A 19,799-nucleotide genomic window follows, 5' to 3' on the forward strand; every position below is an offset into this window, starting at 1 on the left:
GTTTTTGGACGGTGGGTAGCGGGAGGTCCGGGGTTCCGACTTGTTTAGATTGGAGGTTTAAACTCTATCCAGGCTTTCAGAGTCCGACCGCAGCTTCTTCGTTTTAGGCCAAGACTCACATTTAGCTTTGCGCCTCCTAACGTGGCTTTAATGCAGATGATTAATAATCAAAGTTAAGCTACAGTCCTGTTTTCATTTGGCTTCAGATAGAAACTAATCGACACATCTGGCAGGGTCAATGTTTTACTAGCTTTGAAATATAAAGCACCAGCTTGCTGCTTTACGGCCGACGCTCCTCGTCCAGCTTTTGTGCCACAAACATGTCGTAAAGCTTCCAAATCAATTTGCTCGAAAAATATCGTTCTTGCCATCATACTGGGTGGCTTTGGAGGTTGAGAATGAAGCTTAACCAGTAAAAGGGAAAAAAAAAAAAGAGCTGGCACCCAGCCAAGCGATTTGCCCGACTTGATGATGCGGTAGTTCTCTCGTTAAGAAGAAAAAAAAAAAGGCAACTTGGTAAGGCTGGAGGGAGGTTACCTTTCCATTTCAGCAGCCCAACGGTCCGCCGACCGCCTGCCACACTCTTTGGAGCCGGGAGGGCATAAATCAAGATAATTCTCAGCATGCCTTGAACTTTAACCCCGCTACAATTCATAGCAACATGAAGACGGGTGGGCGTGGGGGGTGATGTGAAAATGAAGCAGTGGGGGTGGGTGAGCATAGGTGGAAAAGAGGAACCGGGTGAGGTAAGAGAAGCGACGTATTTAGGTGTTTGCACTTGAGCGGCTGAGGATCTACGCCGATTAGTCATCGGCGTCCAGATTAAGGCAGTGGTCCGATCTAAACGCTACATCTTTATGAGCCATTAATCTTCCACGCCGAGCATTTTCATTAAAGTCAAACCTTGCTCGGGAGTCACCATCTGCAGCAAACTGCATTACAAAAAATTAATAACCTCCCCATTTCTGTCCTACAATGACCTCTGACATACAAGCCCCTTTATCTCCGACTCTGTCTGCAATGCCACTTCCCCCATTTTCTACAATTTAAAGCTCTATGGTGCCGTAATTCACTTAAAAAAAAGGCCAGAACTTTTTTATTATTATATTACATTTTTATTATATATTCTATATTATTAATATATTTTTTCTTTTTTTTTCCCCGCCAATGCATTTCAATAGGTGTCGATTTTTGCTGTTCACGATACATGTCCCTTGCAAATAGAAAGAATCAACTGTATAGTTTTTATTGTTTGATTTTTTTAATTTTATTGAGTTGATTTTGGGAATAAAAAAATGCCCAAAATGAGTTCTTACACCTGTTGGTTTTCTGGCCAGCAGTTTTGAGTCATCCTTGAATCATAATTTAAGGTGCAACAATCTGGCACGGTATGTGATTATTTTTTATTGTCCAAGTTTTTTGTTGTTTCAGGCTGGAGATGAAAAATTAGGGTGCTGACTACATTGGCTAAATAAAAAAACAGATGGAAATTTATAAGTGCAGAGTTCATTCATATTTAATGGAACCACCACTAAAGAGAGTTTTGGAAAAAAAAAAAGCTAATTCAGATTCTTGTGACACTATGGCAAAATTGAAAAGATAGAAATTGTTGTTTCGCCATCGGGGGAGTGGCACTTTCTCATTTCCTGAGTTCAGAGCACCTTGGGCAAAAACAGTGCAAGATTTGTTTCATGATCGCCGCGGGTCATCCATCACCCCATGCAGACAAAAGATACTTTTTTTTTTGCAAACTAACTTTGGATGTGCTGCATATTTTTGCAGCCTCTGGGCGTGCCCTAAACTTGCATTTAATTATCACGCGTGTTAAATGCTACGCAATTAGCATAAGCGGTCATGAGTCAAGTGTGTGTCCCCAGCAGTAAGGAGCAGAGAGCATTTTTTTTTCCCCCCCAGATATAAACAACGTGAAGTTTTTAACATGGCCGCGACCAACGCAGATCTTTCAAGACGTGTTTAAATCAATATTACACAGGAAGACTACAGTGATCCACGACCTTCTGCATCATACAGACACACTGACTAAATAACTTAAATGCTGTAAAACGTGCGCTGGTTCGGTTTTGACCTGAAACTCGGCCCAGCGGACCCGAGCGTGCATTGCTTCGTTGAAATATGAGCGACAACTTGAAGTGGTCCACCCTTGTGGACATTGGGAAAAAATAAAATTAAATTTAAAAAAAATTGAAAAAAAAGAAATAAAATAAAATGAAATATAAATAAAATAAATACATTTTTAAGTGATTTTTTTTCTGCTCAGAATCTTCTGCAATATCCTCATCTCTTTCCCACTCTATTCAGTTTGCATCCGAGCACATGACCTTCCACGTGACCTTATATGGGCATCAGGAAGCTGTTGACCTCCGCATGTTGGCACCATAAGAGGAAACAATACGGAGGTGGTGGTGAAAGAACTTTTTACGCCGTCAACGAAGACCTCTTGAACATCTTAGGTCGAACGTCAGTAAAACAAACCAACAAAGCGCAATGACTCATTTATGCCAAGAACGCCTTCGTGTTGTGTTTTCGCTTCCAAGTAATTATACCGTCCATGTCTCCACTTGAACTCCCCCAGTCGGCCGTTTTAAAAAGCTGGAGTGCGCTCGTTCTCCCACCGATGATGTCATCCATCTCGACCTTGAATGCAATCGTTGCGATTAAGTCACATACGCAAGTCCATCTGTCCTTCGAGCATATTTTGATATGAATTACTGACCTATAGGCTTCGGCTAAGGATTCATTGCTCCTGAGGCGTCACAATCAAGACAAGATCTTTACTGCTTATTGTTCTTCTTCTAGACATTCGACTGTATAGGGAACCGCTTTCATGATTCACATCACTGAAGTAAGACGGGGAAGCGAAGGCGGGAACGAGGAGGCCTCCAGATATACCGAGAGCGCCGACGCAGAAGCCTTTGGGAAAGCAATCTTAGTCATGCTATCTGTAGCTTGGCCTGATTGAGTTGATCAACTTTAAGGAATTACAGAAGATGAATGAGAAGTTGCGGCACCAATATGAATATATTTAAAATGGCCGCCGAAATAACTGGAATGAAAAATGTACAAGGGTAAAATAATCATGACTGTAGAGGATTTAGCGAATAACTCGGAAGATGGCTGCCCAATCTTGAAAAAACATAGCAGCAAAATGAAGTCATGAAAAATGTACCAGATTAAAATAATCATGACACAGATGTTAGCGAACCACTCACAAGATGGCCGCCCAGTCTTGAAAAAACATAACAGCAAAATGAGGTAGAGGGAAAGCTGTCTTGACTGAATATTAAATTACACTCTTAAAAAAGCAAAATAATCCAATTTGGGTTCATAATTGGATTCAATTTACCCCAACATCCTGGGTTGTTTTGCACAAAACAACCAAATAGACCCAACTTCCTGCGTCGGTCCAATATTTAACCAACACTTTTAAGGGTGTACCTGCTTAATATTCCAAACAAAGTTTTAACCCCCCCCAAAAATCAAATATGGAGGGATACAACAGAACTCAAAGGAGACAAAACCATAAAGTGTTTATGCAATTCCTGTGTTGGTTACATCTTTGCTAGCTTTCCCGCGCCGTACCGCCATTTTTTTCACACTAACGGGAAAGAAATCATTCCCATGCTCTGTCGTAGCCTCACAGGTGCACGAAAGAGAGAGGGAGAAAGAGACAAGGCACGAGAGAAGAAAATGGCAAAAATGCTTTAATGGATTTATGCAAATGGCGTAATCCTCAGGCTAAGTATTCCACGGGAGATGTGAACCTCACAGCTGTGTACAACGGGGATCTAAAGTGCTTATTTCCTTTTTTGCGTGTACACACAAAGCTGTGAAAGCGGTACATCCCTTTCCAACGAGTGTGAAGTCAGTCAACACCACTCACCTGACCATTTTTTTTTTTTACTCGGAACAGAATCTTTGCTTCCCATAAACTGTTAGCCGGGCAGTTTGTGAGGAAAGTAAACATTTGTCATAAAAATAATGTGTGCCTGGGCTCACTGCGTTACTTATATTTTCTTTCGTATGTATTTATATGTCGTATGTACATATTTATATTTCCTAGTTTTGTAGCTATAATCCGGCATATTTACATTTGTTTTTATACTGATGCTCATTAATGTGCATTGGCCCAATTCAAACAAATGAATAAAAATAAAATAAAATACGCAAAAAATAAATAATAATAAATAATAGAATAAATATTTATTAATAAATAAAATAAATAAAATAAACAAAATAAATAAAATAAATAAAATAAATTTGATTACTGACTATTTGTTTTTGTATTCTGTTTAGAGGCTTTTAAAATGACTGAAGGTCCCATACCAAACTACAAAACCCAGATTCCCCTTCCGGTTTCACACGCTTGCTACCCACAACCCCCTGCTGCTTGTTTACGGCAACAACAGAGGGCGAATCATGGAGGGTGGGCAATCGCTAAAGCAGTGGGAGAGAGAAAAGAAGCTGGACGACATGAGATGTGTTCATTTGTTTCAAATGACGAATTTCAACTTTAGATCCAAAGGGATGATCTGGAGTCCGGCCGAAAAGTCCACATTTTTCATCGCCGCTCTCGAATGCATTAAACTTCAGGTGTGCCACTAGCAACTCTGAAAAATCACAGCACTCCTCCAATTCAATTAAAATGTACTTAAGGCTACCTAATGGAAATTGATCAGTCATTTAGATCATCTCGGTTTAATCCAATTAATCAATGCCTGCTGATTGGGATGCTCGCTGGCAGCTGGAGGGACAAAAAAGAAAAAAAAAAAATCACAGCAATTTCACTCCCGAGCAGACACCAGCAAAGATTTGAAAGGAATTCTAAACAGTTGAGTCACCTTCAGGTATGTCTGCTCTCAAAATGAAGACCAGCGAGGTGCGGAGATACATCTGAACATCGATCAGATAGATCGTATGTTCTTGGGAGCTTCTTCATAAAGCGAGTGGACCGAGGAGCACTTTGAAGAATTTACAGAGCAATTTATGGGATGTGTTTATCGCAGCCACGTCATAACTCTCTCACTTTGGAGCTAAATCAATACGCTCTCGCTCTAGGAAAGTCACAAGAGAGATTTCAAATCGTGAGTACGTAAGTCTTAAAAGCAGGATTTTTTTGGGAAATTTTAGAGAGTGTAATTCTGAATCGACAATTCAGTTTTGGTTCCACACTGGGATGGACAGAGCGAGTGAAGCCAAGACGTTAAAAAAAAAAAAAGAACTGCTGAAATGTCAAATGAGAGGTCAGGAGCAACAGGAAAGGAGGAAGGAAATGAGAGGTGGGTGCAGAAGCATCACATTAAAGCTCAGCTAATTAAGCAAACAATTTGACCTTTCTGCATCACAAAGTGTTGCTCCATCTCCTCTCATCTGATTGAGTCGCAAATCTTCGGCTCTGCTTCAAGCAGAAGGCGCAATTTGTTTTGATGATGATGTTCACCCTTGTCTTTTCCATCCAGCTTTTGGAAACAAAACAAAAAACGGACAAAATAGCCTTTGCTGATTCATGCATTTAAATTTTCCCCCGACAACGCTGAGACTTGGACTTTTATAAACTCATCTCCCTTTTCATTTTATTTCCCAGGCTCAAACTCAATTATTCCCTCGTCTGGCCCGGCCCGGGTCAGTTGCCAAATGAAGCCAGGCTAAAAAAAAAAAGTGCAAGCGTGCACCGGATGAAATATGGATGAGGCGGTGTCGGCTGCAGGTGTGTCAAGTGTGATTTAATATGAGGATGGGGACACCCGCGCAAAGATGAAGATTACTGACGAAGGCGCACACAAACAGGGTGACCTTTGACCTCTACCATAGTAGGCAGCCGACTAATACCGCTGAGCTTGAATCGAACCAAAGATAACACCATCGGCTGAGCTGATTCGAAAGAAACAATTCGACAATTTGTCACTCTTTAGAAAATAAAGTTCCCAAACCTGTTTGGATTTCAAATCAGAAATAAATTAAAATAAAATAAATACAAATAAATAAAAACTAATACATAAAAAATAAATACTTAATAAATAGAAAACTAAATAATTCAACATAAAAATACATAAAAAGAAATAAAACCTATAAAGAAAATGAATAAAAACTAATACATAAAAGAATAAAAATAAATCCAAAATAAATCAACAACATGCAATCAAGTCGACAATGACGGTTTTCCACAAAGGTGAGCAATTTGAGTTTCTTCCACTTGAAGCTGATGGAGCATGAAAGCTATCGTAAAAGGCATTGAGTGTGTTGGCTAGCGAGCTAACCATTACATAGGATCTTCCTACCCCCCCATTCTAATGGAAAAAAAAAGTCAATTAAAATAACGACTGTGTTCTGCTTTTGTAGTGCCCAAATGTACAAATTTCCGTGTGTTTCAGCATTCCTGATTTGTCAAACTGGGTATTATGTAAATAAAATTCTACTTCTATGATTTAGTCCATTGCACTCAATACTTTGGGATTAAATCTATACTTCAACTTTTTCAAATACAAATATCTGTACAAAGTAATTTTGCCACTTCTGGTGAAAATCATAGCATTGTGTACATGTGTGTGTGTATCCTGAGAACTGCACCACCTGCCTTGTGAATCACTTGAGCATATCTCCCCTCTGCATGAGCTCTTTCAGCCTCCCCCCTTCTTTCAGGCCGTGACAAAAAAGGAAGAATTGCACTTGTAGCGCTGCAACACAATGGCCGTGCGGTGGGCGCTTGGCTTATGGGATCACAGAAGCAGCGCACAGGTGGTTGTGCGGAGAACATTCTACTCCCCACTTGGCCCTGACCTTTTTCCGGGCTGCACGCCGGAGCTCACGAGTCACCCCAAACAACGTTGGCCCTCCCATCATAGATCGTTGTTATCCAGTGTGATGTCATCATGCAAATAAAGTGAAATCAAAATAAAAGCCAAATGCAACGCAAACTTCATCCGTCCGTCCAGACTGACACGTTGATGTGTTAATTCCGCCCTGGAAGTTTCCTTATCTGCCTTCGACTTGGCCATTCATTCATAGTCCTGTTTTAATTAGCCATTAGCGAACACACTCCCATGTCAGAGATATGAGATGAGGGAGGGGAGGGGGGGGGCAGTGTGTGTGTCTGTGTGTGTGTGTGAGTGAGTAGGCTCCGTGCAGACAGCTCCATTCTCCTACTGTGGCGGCAGAACAATTGGCAGGGACACGCTGTTCGGCGGGGCCTCCACCTCATTACCGGCCCACTGCTCACTTGTGAGCCGTATCATTGTAGTGCGAGACAATGGCTGCCAGGGGCCCCAGCCGACATGATACCCCCTTTCTTGCACACACACACACACACTCGCACACACCAGTCCAGCTATAACTCCCCTCCTGCTCTTCCTTCATTCCAGCTTTGCAGTAAGGCTTTATGAGATTGGCTGTGGCGTGGGTGCCCGGCGTTGGTCGTGGTCGGTGGCGAGCGAGCGAGAGAGAGAGAGAGCGAGCGAGGAGGATTAAGCCTAATTAGCATGAACAATAAAAACAAACACACATCGGGGAGAGAGAGGTCAATGAAGCGATCCCGCAGTCTCTCTTAATTAGCATTGTTTAGCAAGCGGCACACACAGCAGCACGCATTTCACACTGCTGTGTGTATGTTGCGGCACAAGCATTAATAAGTGTGTGTGTGTGTGTGGGGCGAAATGACAAAATACAGCATATGTACAAAATTTTCACTTGTGGCAATGAAGTTTTTTCTCTACTAGTAAATAAGGGACACTTCATAAAAGACTGGAGTGAAAAAAAATCATTGTATTCTTATTTTCCATGATATTACGTCAGAGGTTAATAGTTCAGACTCACAGCTGAGTACAACGGAAGCCTCCCATGCCCAAATATGGTCAAATTCAATTTTTTCTCACAAATCATCACGATTGGTCAGTCCCTGTGCAGGTGGGTTATATTTCACAAATATTTAAGTGTTAAAAATGGTGTGTTAATATCTTTTTGGGTTAAACAGGTAACATCATTGACAGCCAAGAAATGTAACGTATAGAGAGAAAATGCCGGTTTTGTGGGTTTGACATTTCCATGAATGAGTCGGACGTCTGGGTCGGCAAATGGAGCGCACCAATGCAACGCAAAGAAATTAAATTCCGCCTCTTCAAATTTCAATGACTCTCACTATTAATGACTTATAATGGTAGGCTTTTCAAAAATGTTTTTGTCGGTCATCACCAGCCCAAAATGAAATTTAAACATACTATCATTCTTCATGATGTAACTTTACACCGAGCCCTACCTTGCCTGACTTGTGAAATGACAAAACACTCCTTTGGTGTGCTTGTAGTATTGATCGGACGTGACAGCTACCATATATTTATATGTGGTCAAATGATTGATGATGGGATATTTAAATCTCTTTGGCATTGCAGAAAAATTGAATTTGCCTCAAGAGTACCTGTCTATACAGTAAGTTGAAGTCTTGCCCCTGGGGAGCTCATCTCCTCAGCGGGGATAACCGAAAGTGGGCCAACTCAAAGTGATTAAGGATCTGCAAATCAATATTGCTTTAATATCAAATTTACTCACACAAGTCAGCAGAAATATAAGCCGGTGTAGAAACCGCAACCACCGGCGCTGGTATAAATCTTTAAATCAAGTTTTTAGATCATGTACGGAAAACAAAAATAACCAAACACCAAATAACTTGGTTAACATTTTGACCAGACCAGGTGCAAATCTAAACTTGTTGACAACACATGGATAGAAAAACCATTTTAGGTTGAAGCCACCATTTTAACAAACTCCAGCTTGATTGAGGACTTGAAATAAGACACGAATGTGAGCGTGAACGTTTGCTCGTACATGTTCTGAACTCCAGATCACTTGTGACCCAAATGAGGCTACAGAAAATAAACGGAGGTTAGGTCACCAACCAACACAGGTGATGCGTCCTCCTGGTGGAACGAAACTCATGACTATTATGATCTGATGTTCTCCAAAATTCCATTAAAAGCAAGCAACCACATTATAAGTGTATTGTTAAATAAAAGCCTCTTTGACATAGCAGAATTTGTGGTCCGGCATGATTAATATACAGTAGTTCTTCTTGAGGGACACTGTGGATTTATGTTTTAATCTTCTCACTTCCCACTGGATTTCCATTAAGGAAGCAGCAGCATTTGGTTCTACAGGCTGTCAGATGGAATTTGGGTAATGCAAAGTGGAACATTACGTTGAAAGCAAAAACAACTTGGTGGGTTAGGGTTAGGGTTAGAGGTGGTCCGGGAACTCCCACTTGGAGTTACATGATATTTTCCGTTACTTTCTGATAAGTAGCGGAGTGTGTTTGTATGTGTGTCAGGTGTACTGGTCCAATATGTTTACTGCTCTGATTGGAATTACACAATCAATTACTCCCCCCTGCTGCGGCCCAAATGAGCCGACCCAAAAGACAGGGGGATTGCATGAATGTTATTGTTGGGAGGCCATTACCCAACAATCGGGGTGTTTAACGCAAGAAAATGACATTCATTAAAACGGCTCAACGGGAGGCTCCCAGGGGCCTGGCCACAGATGACCCTCATTCACCGGCGGGCTTTGCGGACCTTTGTCCGTAGTGGGGAGGGGCGAGCGTGTCAAAGGCACAAAATGCTCCTTTTTTTTTTTTGTCTTAAAATGGCCTTTGGTCTCACTTTGCATGTGTGCATGCGGTAGAGAAAATACCTGTGAGATGTTGTCGGGAGGGAAAATATAATTACGTCATTGTGTGAATGAGAAAGGGGGTGAGCGCACATGTAATCCTGCAGTAATGATGTGATGCGGCGCCACAATCGACATAAAGAAAAAAAAAAGCACTTCCAGACTGTGGCAGCGATATCATCTATTAGCGCCGACACTGCTATCAAAAGTCAAAAGTAGCTGTGTGGTTATTTTTGACGCAGGATCCCTGGGAGAGATTATTTTTACAAACTGCCGCCAAGGCTTTCTTTGTCTCGTTGTGTTCAGAGTTCCACGTCGGAAAGGCAGGTCAGCTCGAGAGAGGCAGACGGCCTTGTTATTTCTGCACATCCTCCAGGAAAACAAGCACCGTCTCATGTCAGGGACTCGCAACAGCAACCCGTCATGGTTTGCGCAGACACCACCAGGTAATGAGACTCTTTAGAAATCTAAATGTTTGAGGAAGCAGAAATGACGATATATTCTCATGAATTTTTATTTTGGGTAGGCGGAACAGCCAGGTGTCCCGCGCCCCTTGCTGAAGTGTACAAACTGGTCAAAGAGCTGGCTTTGCAACACCATTAATTACCGTAATTTCTGGACTATAAATTGCTCTTTATTTATTTATTTATTTATTTATTTATTTTAAGCTCTGAACCCTGCGTCTTATAGTCCAGTGCGGCTTATCTATAGATTTGTTTTTTAGGATTTTTATAAGATTGTAAAATGATTTGTTTTGGTAATGCCGGTAATAAGAATGATGACATTTTCAGGCTTGTATTCAGGTGCTGCTCATAGTCTGCGTTCTTGTGTCCTCCACCGACACAAAAAATTCTGCCGAGGTTTTAGCGCAAGATGATTCATTGCCTTCTTCCAAAACATACCCCAGGAGGTCAATCGCCACAAGTGCTATCGAGTTCTCTGGCTAGAACACAGGTGTCAAACTCAAGGCCTGGGGGCCAGATCCGGCCCGCCACATTATTTTATGTGGCCGGTCAAGGCAAATCATAAATGACTCAGTGTTTCTTATTAAGATATAAAAAAAAAATGTCTTACTTTTAATAATCGTGAGTTATTGCAATAATTTTTTTGTCACAATCCCACTTTCCAAATAAATTGTTGAACTTTTTATCACTGGATTCTGTTGTATGTGATAATATGAGGGGTCCATTCCTTTCTATTTAAGTCATTAATGGCCCCCATGAGGGAAAAATGAGTTTGACACCCCTCTGTCTCGAATCACTCACTGTCCTGTAAAAGCAGTAGCTACAAAGACAGCAGCACTTTCAGAAGCCAGTCATCTCCAGTAGGCGGCCCGGCCCAGCTATCATTATCTACTAGAGAGACGTCGTCCCCATGGATCATCATTACCAGGCGCATTAGAAAATACTTTGATTAAACTACCCTAATCCAGCGTAGACAGCTGCAGTCCATTCACAGCTGCCTAATCTCCCCGCCGCTAAATACCAGCAAGACAATGGGCAACAAATGACAACTTTCATGAAAGGGGGAGGGAGGGGGGGAGGGGGGGGAGCAGGCTCGGAAAACAAAGCAAAATATCAATCGAGAAACGCGTAAACATCGCTGCGATGGCCAGCGACTCACGCTAGGAGACGACAGACGCTTTCGAGACAAAGCTCCGTGTCGTAAAGACTCGAGGTGACGTGAGCCCCGGAGGGGGCGGGGTCAAGAAGGAGGTAGTGGCCTCCTTTTGGGGCGGCAGATGAAATTGTGGAGAGTTTTTTTTTTTTTTTGCTGCTGCAAACAAGGCAATAGCGCCTGATGACAGCTGCCGCAATCAAGACGAGAGGAGAGTACGGCTGGGAAAACTCCTCAAAGGCACAAATCACCGCAGGGAGGCTATCAGGGCTGCCGGCAATCACTATAATGACAACGTGGCGTGACATGATAGTTACGGCACTCAAAGAAAATAATTTGCCCGGGCTGGGAAGGAGGTTGGCGGGTGGGCTGCTCCTTAAATGGCGGCTTGTGAGTCATGTGTAACAGGGTGTGTGTTTTACCTGAAGGTTGACCGTAAACTTGGTCACCGTCATTAAGGCAGCGGTGATGAACTGTCCATGCTGGAAAGTTCAACTCGGAGCAATCTGTGTTTTCGTTTCCGTCCCTTCGGATTTCCAAACGTGCCCAAGAGTAGTACGGCTTCATTATTTCAGCCGATTTTACACCTTGACAATCAAAAAGGCTAAAAGTGAATTCAACTCAACTGCTTGGGGCTATAACCTGAAGCTGTCACTCATCTGGTCTCGAAGACTTAAAAAAAAAAAAAACTACGTCCACTGACCTGACATCTTTCATTTCTTAACATGAGACTTGAAACTTGTTTGAAGTTGCTTATAGGAGCCAATGAGAACCAAGTCAGTGAGGTGAGGAATTTGAACCATCTCGCCCCCCATTCAGCCACTTGCTCAAAACCACTGTGAGGGGCTTTGCATAGCAAACAAGTAGATGAAGATGTGATTTATTTTACGATCAATGCAATTGTAAAGTTATCACCCATAATATATATTTTCAAATAATAATTATAATAATTATAAAATAATTATTATCATTAATCATAATAACCATTATTATTAAATAAAATAATTTTTGAATGCATACCTTCACAAAAACAAGCAACAGTTAAATAAAATTGTTCACCCTTTACATTCTGACAACGCATGAATCATTGCAATGCAACGCAGTTGCCGCCATGCATGTAATGACAGGTTTTTATTTGGAAATTAATTCCTAATCTAATCTATACAGCCATATTAATAACTGTTATAAAGCACACCGAGTCATGAATTAATCAAGGATTGGCAATTAGTGTAAAATTTAAATGCATGTTGTAAAGCCACATTGAGTGTCTGGCACTAGACGGAGGTGCCAAGCCATCGCTGTACTAATTAGTTTGCAATTATGTTTAATAAGTTCTGGGGAAGCCAGTCATCTTCCAGTCTGGGCGCTGACTCTGTTCTGCTCGACTGGAACCGAGTCAGGATCACATTTTTTGTGGGCGGGGCTAACTCAGATTTGCTGAGTATGCGTTTTCTTGGACCGGCACTTTTTTACAAAGCGTTCAAAAACAAAACAGCTCGTCTCCTCCCGGGCCTGCGGTGCTGCGTGCGGACCTAACAGCATGTTTGGGTTGCGGATTTTGGCTCATCCACACCGCTGGAGCAATCTGCAGCGATGTGGTGCCATTTGGACAAGCGCCTGACACCCTCCGTGTTAACAAGACTAATCAGTGCCTGCAACAAGCCCGCCTATAGCACAGCAGTGATACGACTTTCCCCAAACTATCCCCAGCCCGCACATCATACACGTTAATGAGCGGGGGAAACCCAGTCAATACAGAAAAATTGATCAGCATCGCTAGGTGACGGCGCGCCATCGATTGGGCTAGCCCCGGCTTGTAATGCCTAATTAGCCGCGTCACACACACACAAGCTAGCAGGTGCAGCGCAAACAAAACTGTTTAATTTAGAGCCGCTCGCCAGGCTGTGCCTCATTTCGCCGGGAACTCTGGTTCATTTGCAACGGTGGTGCCGTGTAGCCACACTCCATATGTTTTCATTAATATCAATTGTGTGATGTCAATATTAAGCCTCGGCCGAGTCCCTGAGAAAGGGACCTGTAAATTCAATTTAAAGGCAGCTTTTACTGTACTCATAGAGATTGTAAGACGGTTATATCCAGCAGCGCTTCATGAGGCAATTTCACCTCCGTTAAAAACAAACAAATAACCTCATTTGTTGTGCTGGTAAGACGGAGAACTTCTAGTAGAGGTCACAGATATTAGCTGTACCCAGATTGGCGATTGTTCCAACCTTGGTGGTGCTGTTGCGGTACGAATGGATGGAGATATTTCCTAGAATAAAACCAAGTTGGGTCCTCAAAAGCTCCATTTGGATTCTTTCAATGCCAAGATGCTCCATTCAATGGTTTTCATGGAAGGCTAACCTTAAAGGTGAGGTTATGGAAGTGTGGCATCAGTCAGCAAACATACGTATGATTGATGAAGAGGAGGAGGCAAGTTTCCCAATGTAGATTGGCTGTCATTCAACACATTGAAAGGACTGATTGCCGTAATGACAGTCATAGAAGGACCCAATGACACCCTGCAAGATAGCACTGGGAAAATAACAGAAGCTTTATCCCCCTTTGCTAAAGGTGCTTATTTTGTCCGACAGCAAGTTCCCTGCGATCAAGTATGGTTTTAATTTTCTCGCCACTTTAGTTTTTCATCTCTACGGGTTGATGGTGTGCAAAGGCCGCTGGATTTTAAAGCACAGAGACATCCTCCCGCTAGGTCTTGTCGGTATTTTTTTCAAACTTGCGGATCTCCAATTTTCCATCTGAATGTTATTAATTCCAAAAGCTTATTTTTATTTGCTGAGTCAAGATTTGTTAGGGTAAAATAACATTAGATGGATTTGACTGACGGACGGATGGACGGACAGACAGATAAAATTATGTCATACAACGATTAAACCAAAATTTACTTATGATCAGAAGAAAAAAAATCATGTCAATGTAAAGCAAAGAAAAATGTAACATTCTTCGATATTGAGGATCGATAAGAATTATAGAATCCAAATGAGGGAATACAAAAATCTGCTAGCTGCTCAAAAACTGAAACTGCTGTAATGAGCTAAAGCTAGCTTACAAAAATACAACGTTAAAGGAGAGTAAGACATTTTCTAATTTTAGCCGCAGATTAGCTTCTTGTCATTGGGTATCTACATATATCATTCACCCTCCCGCTAGTATTACTCACACATGAGAGGATGTTCTGTTTTATTTTAAAAAAAAAGTTACAAAGCTAACGTTAGCTTAAAACCTTTGTCCTCAAATGCGACGGACATCAGATATAATCATTTGTGGTATGCTTGAAGCCATCTTGAGTAAACCAAAAACATTTTAGATTCTTCAATTGAACGGAAATGAAATGCTTTGCTTTGTTTTGTCGAAAACGGAAGATGGTTAGTATAATCCGCTGGGTCGGATTTGAAAAAGTTGCGTAAAAGCTGCAGCGCACAGCATTCGTAAAACTATACTCCAACTCTCGCCCTTTCCATATAACGTTTTTGAGGTCACGTCGTTTTACTCAAATTGCACACACCTGACAAGTCACACAAACGGGCACCGTGACGTCCGTTTACATATCCGCCGTACGGGCCCCCGTGTTTGTTTTCACCGCCACAAACGGGAGTAGCGACGGTGAAAAGGTTGGCGCTCAGTGTCGGCGGACCTCTAATTTGTTCCGCCACGGCAGCGGCGGGCTAATGCGGCGCACCTGCTATCGCTGTACCATCATTAGCCGGTGCAGAGCGGCAAAAAAGGTCAAACATAAACAGGGAGATCACAACGACAGGAAGGCAAAGAAGAAAAAGCTGCTGTGTGTGAGGGGGAGAGAGAGGACTACTAATGTGGGGATGATGAGTGGGCGTGAGCTGCCCAGGCGGCGAGTGAAGCATGATGGGAACACTTCACGCAGCCGGGACGCTTGCCTCTGATCTTGGTAAACAAGCCTCAGTGCAACGGGAGGGGAGGGAGGATGACTGCGAATGGAACAAACAAACAGCGGCGAGGCAGATGCGCCACCGTTTACTTCCATTAACGCCGACGCGAAGCAAAAAATGCTGAGACGGCACGATTCATCATCCATCTTGGAAATGCATCTGCATGGAGGAGCAAAACTCGGAAAAGGCCTTTGAGCAGATATTTCTTTTGGCAAAAAGTATTCAGCCACACCCCGAATTAATTCAATAAGTCAAGACATGAAATTGTGGGGACAAATTCGATAGCCCTGATCTGAACCTAGAAATCGTAAACCATCATCAGTGATCTCTGTCGTTCTCAAATGCTCCTCTGGATGAGTGGAGACAAATTGGAAATCCCAAATAACGAAAGACATTGCACTGCATCGGAAACTTTTGGTAAACATTAGCCGCTTTTATTTGTCTGTTTACGTAAGCGCAGAGCAGGTATCTGTGATTAAAAGCGCAATGCTAATGTTGGATCTTTAAGAAACAAGAGCTCATTCCAAGACGCCAATTGCTCCCAGTGGAGCTTTTGCAGATTTACTTTGGAATGTTATTTTGCTTTCTTTCGACCGAGGCTGCTGCCATAACAACGGGATTGCATCTCGGCACGATTCTTCCGGCGTCCAATCATGTCAAAATGTCACGCGCTAGCAAAGAAAAAGAGAAGCTAAGTTTGGGACAGCAAAATCTATTGGTCACATGACCTTTGATGGGGGCGACCGCCTTATGACATTTTATATCTGGTGACAATCCGCGCTAATTACCCCCTAAAACTCACGTGCACCTGTGATTAACGAGCGCCGTATTCGCAAATGTTGAACAAGATAAATATGACAGAGACAGCCACAATTACGTTGTCTCTTTAAGCTACATTAACTCTCGCCGCTATTACCCACTGGAAGGCGCTCATTGGCTTGGAGGGACTGTTAAAGGAAATTAAAAGGAGGACTATACGCTTTGTTGTGATGCAAGATTGGGAATTCATTTCAATTAGATGCTGCGATGCTACTTTTGAAGGCACGGGGGAATGTCAGGCCGCAATGCACGGAGGACGACTATGTTAGACATCACGTTAGAGATGCTAAGGCTAGCACTAACAACATGTACTGGCATTATTACTGCAAAATAAATATTGCAGGAATTAAAATGCCTTCCCGCAGAAGAATTTGATTTAAAAAATAAGTACTGAATATGATACAAATATACATAGAACACATGTCCAACCGACCCGTCAGTTCGTCATTATCAGTCCATCAATATTTCAGTCCGTCATCGTTATTTTAATTCCACTTCAGTCAGAAACAAAGTAATAAAATTAAATTAAATTAAAAATATGTTCAAATTAAAATCTTTACGAGGCAAAGTTTTGCACTGGCATTATGAAAAAAAAACTAACCAAGCACTGCAGATATCATAAAATGATAGAATATGACTAATCAATGTTAACTTGCTTTATTTTCAATCATATTGGTATAAAGTGAGCCAAATGCGGAAAAAAGCCTTCAAAAAAACAACGTAATGTTAAGGCAACACCCATCGTCCTCTGCTCCCATCACTCCAAACTGCCCACTTATCAAATTGAGGTTGAGCAGGGGAAAGCGGGTCTATGCCTCGTGCACTAAAATGTTAGCTGTGGCTTTCGTAAAAAAGCAAAAACAGTAATTGCGCTTCTGTGCAGTGTGTCAGCAGTGCCAAGACACTTATGGAAAAAATCCAAACAAGTGGCTGTTTACAAGTAGCCGCAAACACATTAACGCCAAGGTGGGCAGAGACTTGTTAGCTCACCATCTGTGTCCTTCTCACAATGTTGCATTTGTAACAAGTTGAATTTACGGCCTGATGTTTGACCACTGCCAATTCGTGGCCAGCAAAAACAATCTTACTACTTTTATTTCAGCCTATTTTAGCTCAGCAGCTCCTGGACGCCATCAGTTAAGCTAAAGGAAGTCCTATTAGTGAGCTAAGGGCGGCTCTCCAGGGTGAAAATCCAGCAAGGTTTGAATTAGCTTCGTTATGTCAGTCTCGGTTTCCGCAGAAAGGCAAGCATGAGAGGCAACGTTGGAGCGAACGAATGCACGGCGTAAATCTTCACAGCGCCGACGTGCAAGTACGGATAAGGGAGGGTGACGAGCGGGTGACGGCGAGCGGCTAGCTTGAACGAACGCGGCGGATTTGCATGGCTCTCTTAATGCACTGATTATGACAGCAAAAGGGGAAAGTGCACTGGAAATTGGGGAGTGGAAATTACCTGCGTTATAGCCGCTCGCCATCTTACAAATGAATACTGTTAAGCTTCGGCATATAAATGAGTCCGTCGGCTTTTGCTCGGGAGCGGAGAAGGAGGACGCAATCGCTTTTGTTTTCATGTGGAGGTGTACACGCACATTAGAAGGTGTTTGAGTGTGGAACTGCAGGCGTGTGTGTAGCCGCCTGAAATTATGCAAGCGGGCAACAATGAGCAAATTGAACCTCCGCGTGCTGATACACAACCATGTGCAAGCATGCGCACACACACGCAGTACAAGGTCAGGCTCAAAGACAAGGCAGTTGGGGGGGGGGGGGGGGGCGAGCAGTGGGTGGGAGTGAAAAACAGATCATGATAAATTGGCTCACATTTTACAAAACGTTGCCCTTAATGCACCGTGGCTAGCGTGTAGCGCCGGCTCCGGCTCGGGCCCGCTTTAATAGCGGCATTTGTGATGTATGGAAACCAGGCGCTGGCACTAATTGTGCAATTACAAAGAAGAAGCCGGTTATGGCAGCTCAGCTCCGAGATGACTGGAGCTACCTGGTTAATCCAGGCTCCGTGTTGCGGGCCTGCATCACTCCAGTTCACTCAGAGGTGGAGGGGAGTGTGCCAGTTTCACAAAACCCCCACAGAGTAGACCAAATCGGGGAGGAGGGCACTCCAGTAAAACGGAGCAAGATGGAGGAAAGCGGAGGGAGGGGAAAGAAGGCAGAATTTGTCTTGCGCGTGGATGAAAGGACAATTTATTGGAAGCTGTTCAGGGAGACGGAATATTTTTGCCCCGGCGCTTTACCGACTGTCCGGATGAGAAATGAGAGCGTATTAGCGGCCGTGCTGGGCCTGAGCACGAGCCCACCGAGACAACAACCCGGCTTAACATCCCTGGGGGTCGTGTATCAAGGGTCCTGCAGTATAGGTGCAAGATGGTGCCACTGTTGTCTTAATCGTCCTGATTTCCGAAATGGATTAAAGTGTCGTGACAAAAAGTTCCTTTGAATCTTGTTTTTGATCCACTGCTCTTTCTGCCTGATCATCTATTTAGTTTAGTAAGCAGGCCTGGACATCTGGTGTACCTGGTGGGTACCTGGTGGGCCGGCGTCCTTTAGGGCCCGTGCGATGCTTTTTTGATTATTATCTAACTTGATTTTAAATCGAGACCTGCCTATAATTTAGATAGAGGAACCCATTAATCTGTTTACAGTACAGGCAGCAAACCAAAGAAATCAGCATCAGTGGTAGCGCTAGCTTACAGCCGGGTGTGGTCAGGAATCATGTTTGATTGTAAATTCGAACTGAATCCAAGCAGACATATAGATACAATGTTTTTCAACCAAGGGAGCTGCAAAATTACGAGTTAACAAAATGATACAAATGTCAGCAAAAAGACTTACATGAAAGAAAACACAAGTCATTGGAAAACACAAACAAAAGAATTCAGCCTTACCGGAATTAATGAGGTGCACAATTGACATGAGGTAGTCCTGACTGAAATCCAAAACTAACAATAAATAAATAAATAATCCCGATTGGAGATGAGTACACGATTGACAGGGAATACTAGCAAACAGTTAGTTTGCTTCGCGCCAGCGTTTAAATAGTCAGCTAATTGGGCTGTCGCACAGGTGTGTGCCGGAAGCTCCGCCCATCACCTGACTCAGGTCCCGGAAGAGTACTGGGGAGAGCAAAGGTTCATGACACTAACTTTAGAATAGAACAAGTCAATTTTAGTCGTATCCATTATTTTCACACTACATAGGAGGCAAACAACATGCCTGAAAAGTTGATCATATCATCAACTGATCTTAAATACAAGCAGGAACAAACCGAATTAAAATGTTTTTTTTTTTTTAATTGTGAAGAATTAAGACATTTTTTGGCTCATTGGGCTTTTTAAATATGATTTGAATGAATGGGACACCGATTGCAGATGATTTTTTTTGTTTTATTTCAGTCTAGACTTGTTGGTAAGTAAAAGTCCGCTCAGCCATCTTTGCATATATCGTCGTTATGGTAAGAGAAATCAGTCGAGGCAAGCTTTAAGGAGATGAGCCCGTCATCACTGCATCTCCATGCATCACCCGCCAAAGCGCACTTCCTTTTTATCTCCCGTTTCAGTGAGCAGCGAGCCCGACTGGCGTGACCTCTGTCGGGCACCGCATTAATTTCGCCTCGTCGTTTCTATGGCGTCGATTAATAAAAAGTGACTGGATTTCCTGCAAATGAACATGCGCTGATAAATGGGAGCACAAGCCTAATTGCTTGGCAAATTAAGAGCTCACAATAGTGACGAGGAAGTGCGCCGCTTTTAATATTTA

The 19,799-nt window shown here is 42.7% G+C and overlaps 1 protein-coding gene and 1 long non-coding RNA gene across 8 annotated transcripts in view; both read right to left on the minus strand.

The window, feature by feature from the left end:
- Positions 1 to 19,799, minus strand: part of LOC148401520 (uncharacterized) — a 134,440-nt gene that overhangs the window by 18,895 nt on the left and 95,746 nt on the right. The gene's annotated exons all lie outside the window — the stretch shown is intronic.
- LOC148401521 (uncharacterized) lies at positions 1,770 to 19,165 on the minus strand. Its single transcript, XR_015857265.1, has 3 exons — positions 18,929 to 19,165; positions 2,735 to 2,931; positions 1,770 to 2,655 (listed from the first exon to the last, which is right to left on the minus strand). It is a non-coding gene; the product is annotated as an uncharacterized LOC148401521 (long non-coding RNA).

The sequence above is a fragment of the Syngnathus floridae genome, chromosome 2 (assembly GCF_059516105.1).
Source record: "Syngnathus floridae isolate MCC-2025c chromosome 2, RoL_Sflo_1.0, whole genome shotgun sequence".
Classification (NCBI taxonomy): Eukaryota; Metazoa; Chordata; class Actinopteri; order Syngnathiformes; family Syngnathidae; genus Syngnathus; species Syngnathus floridae.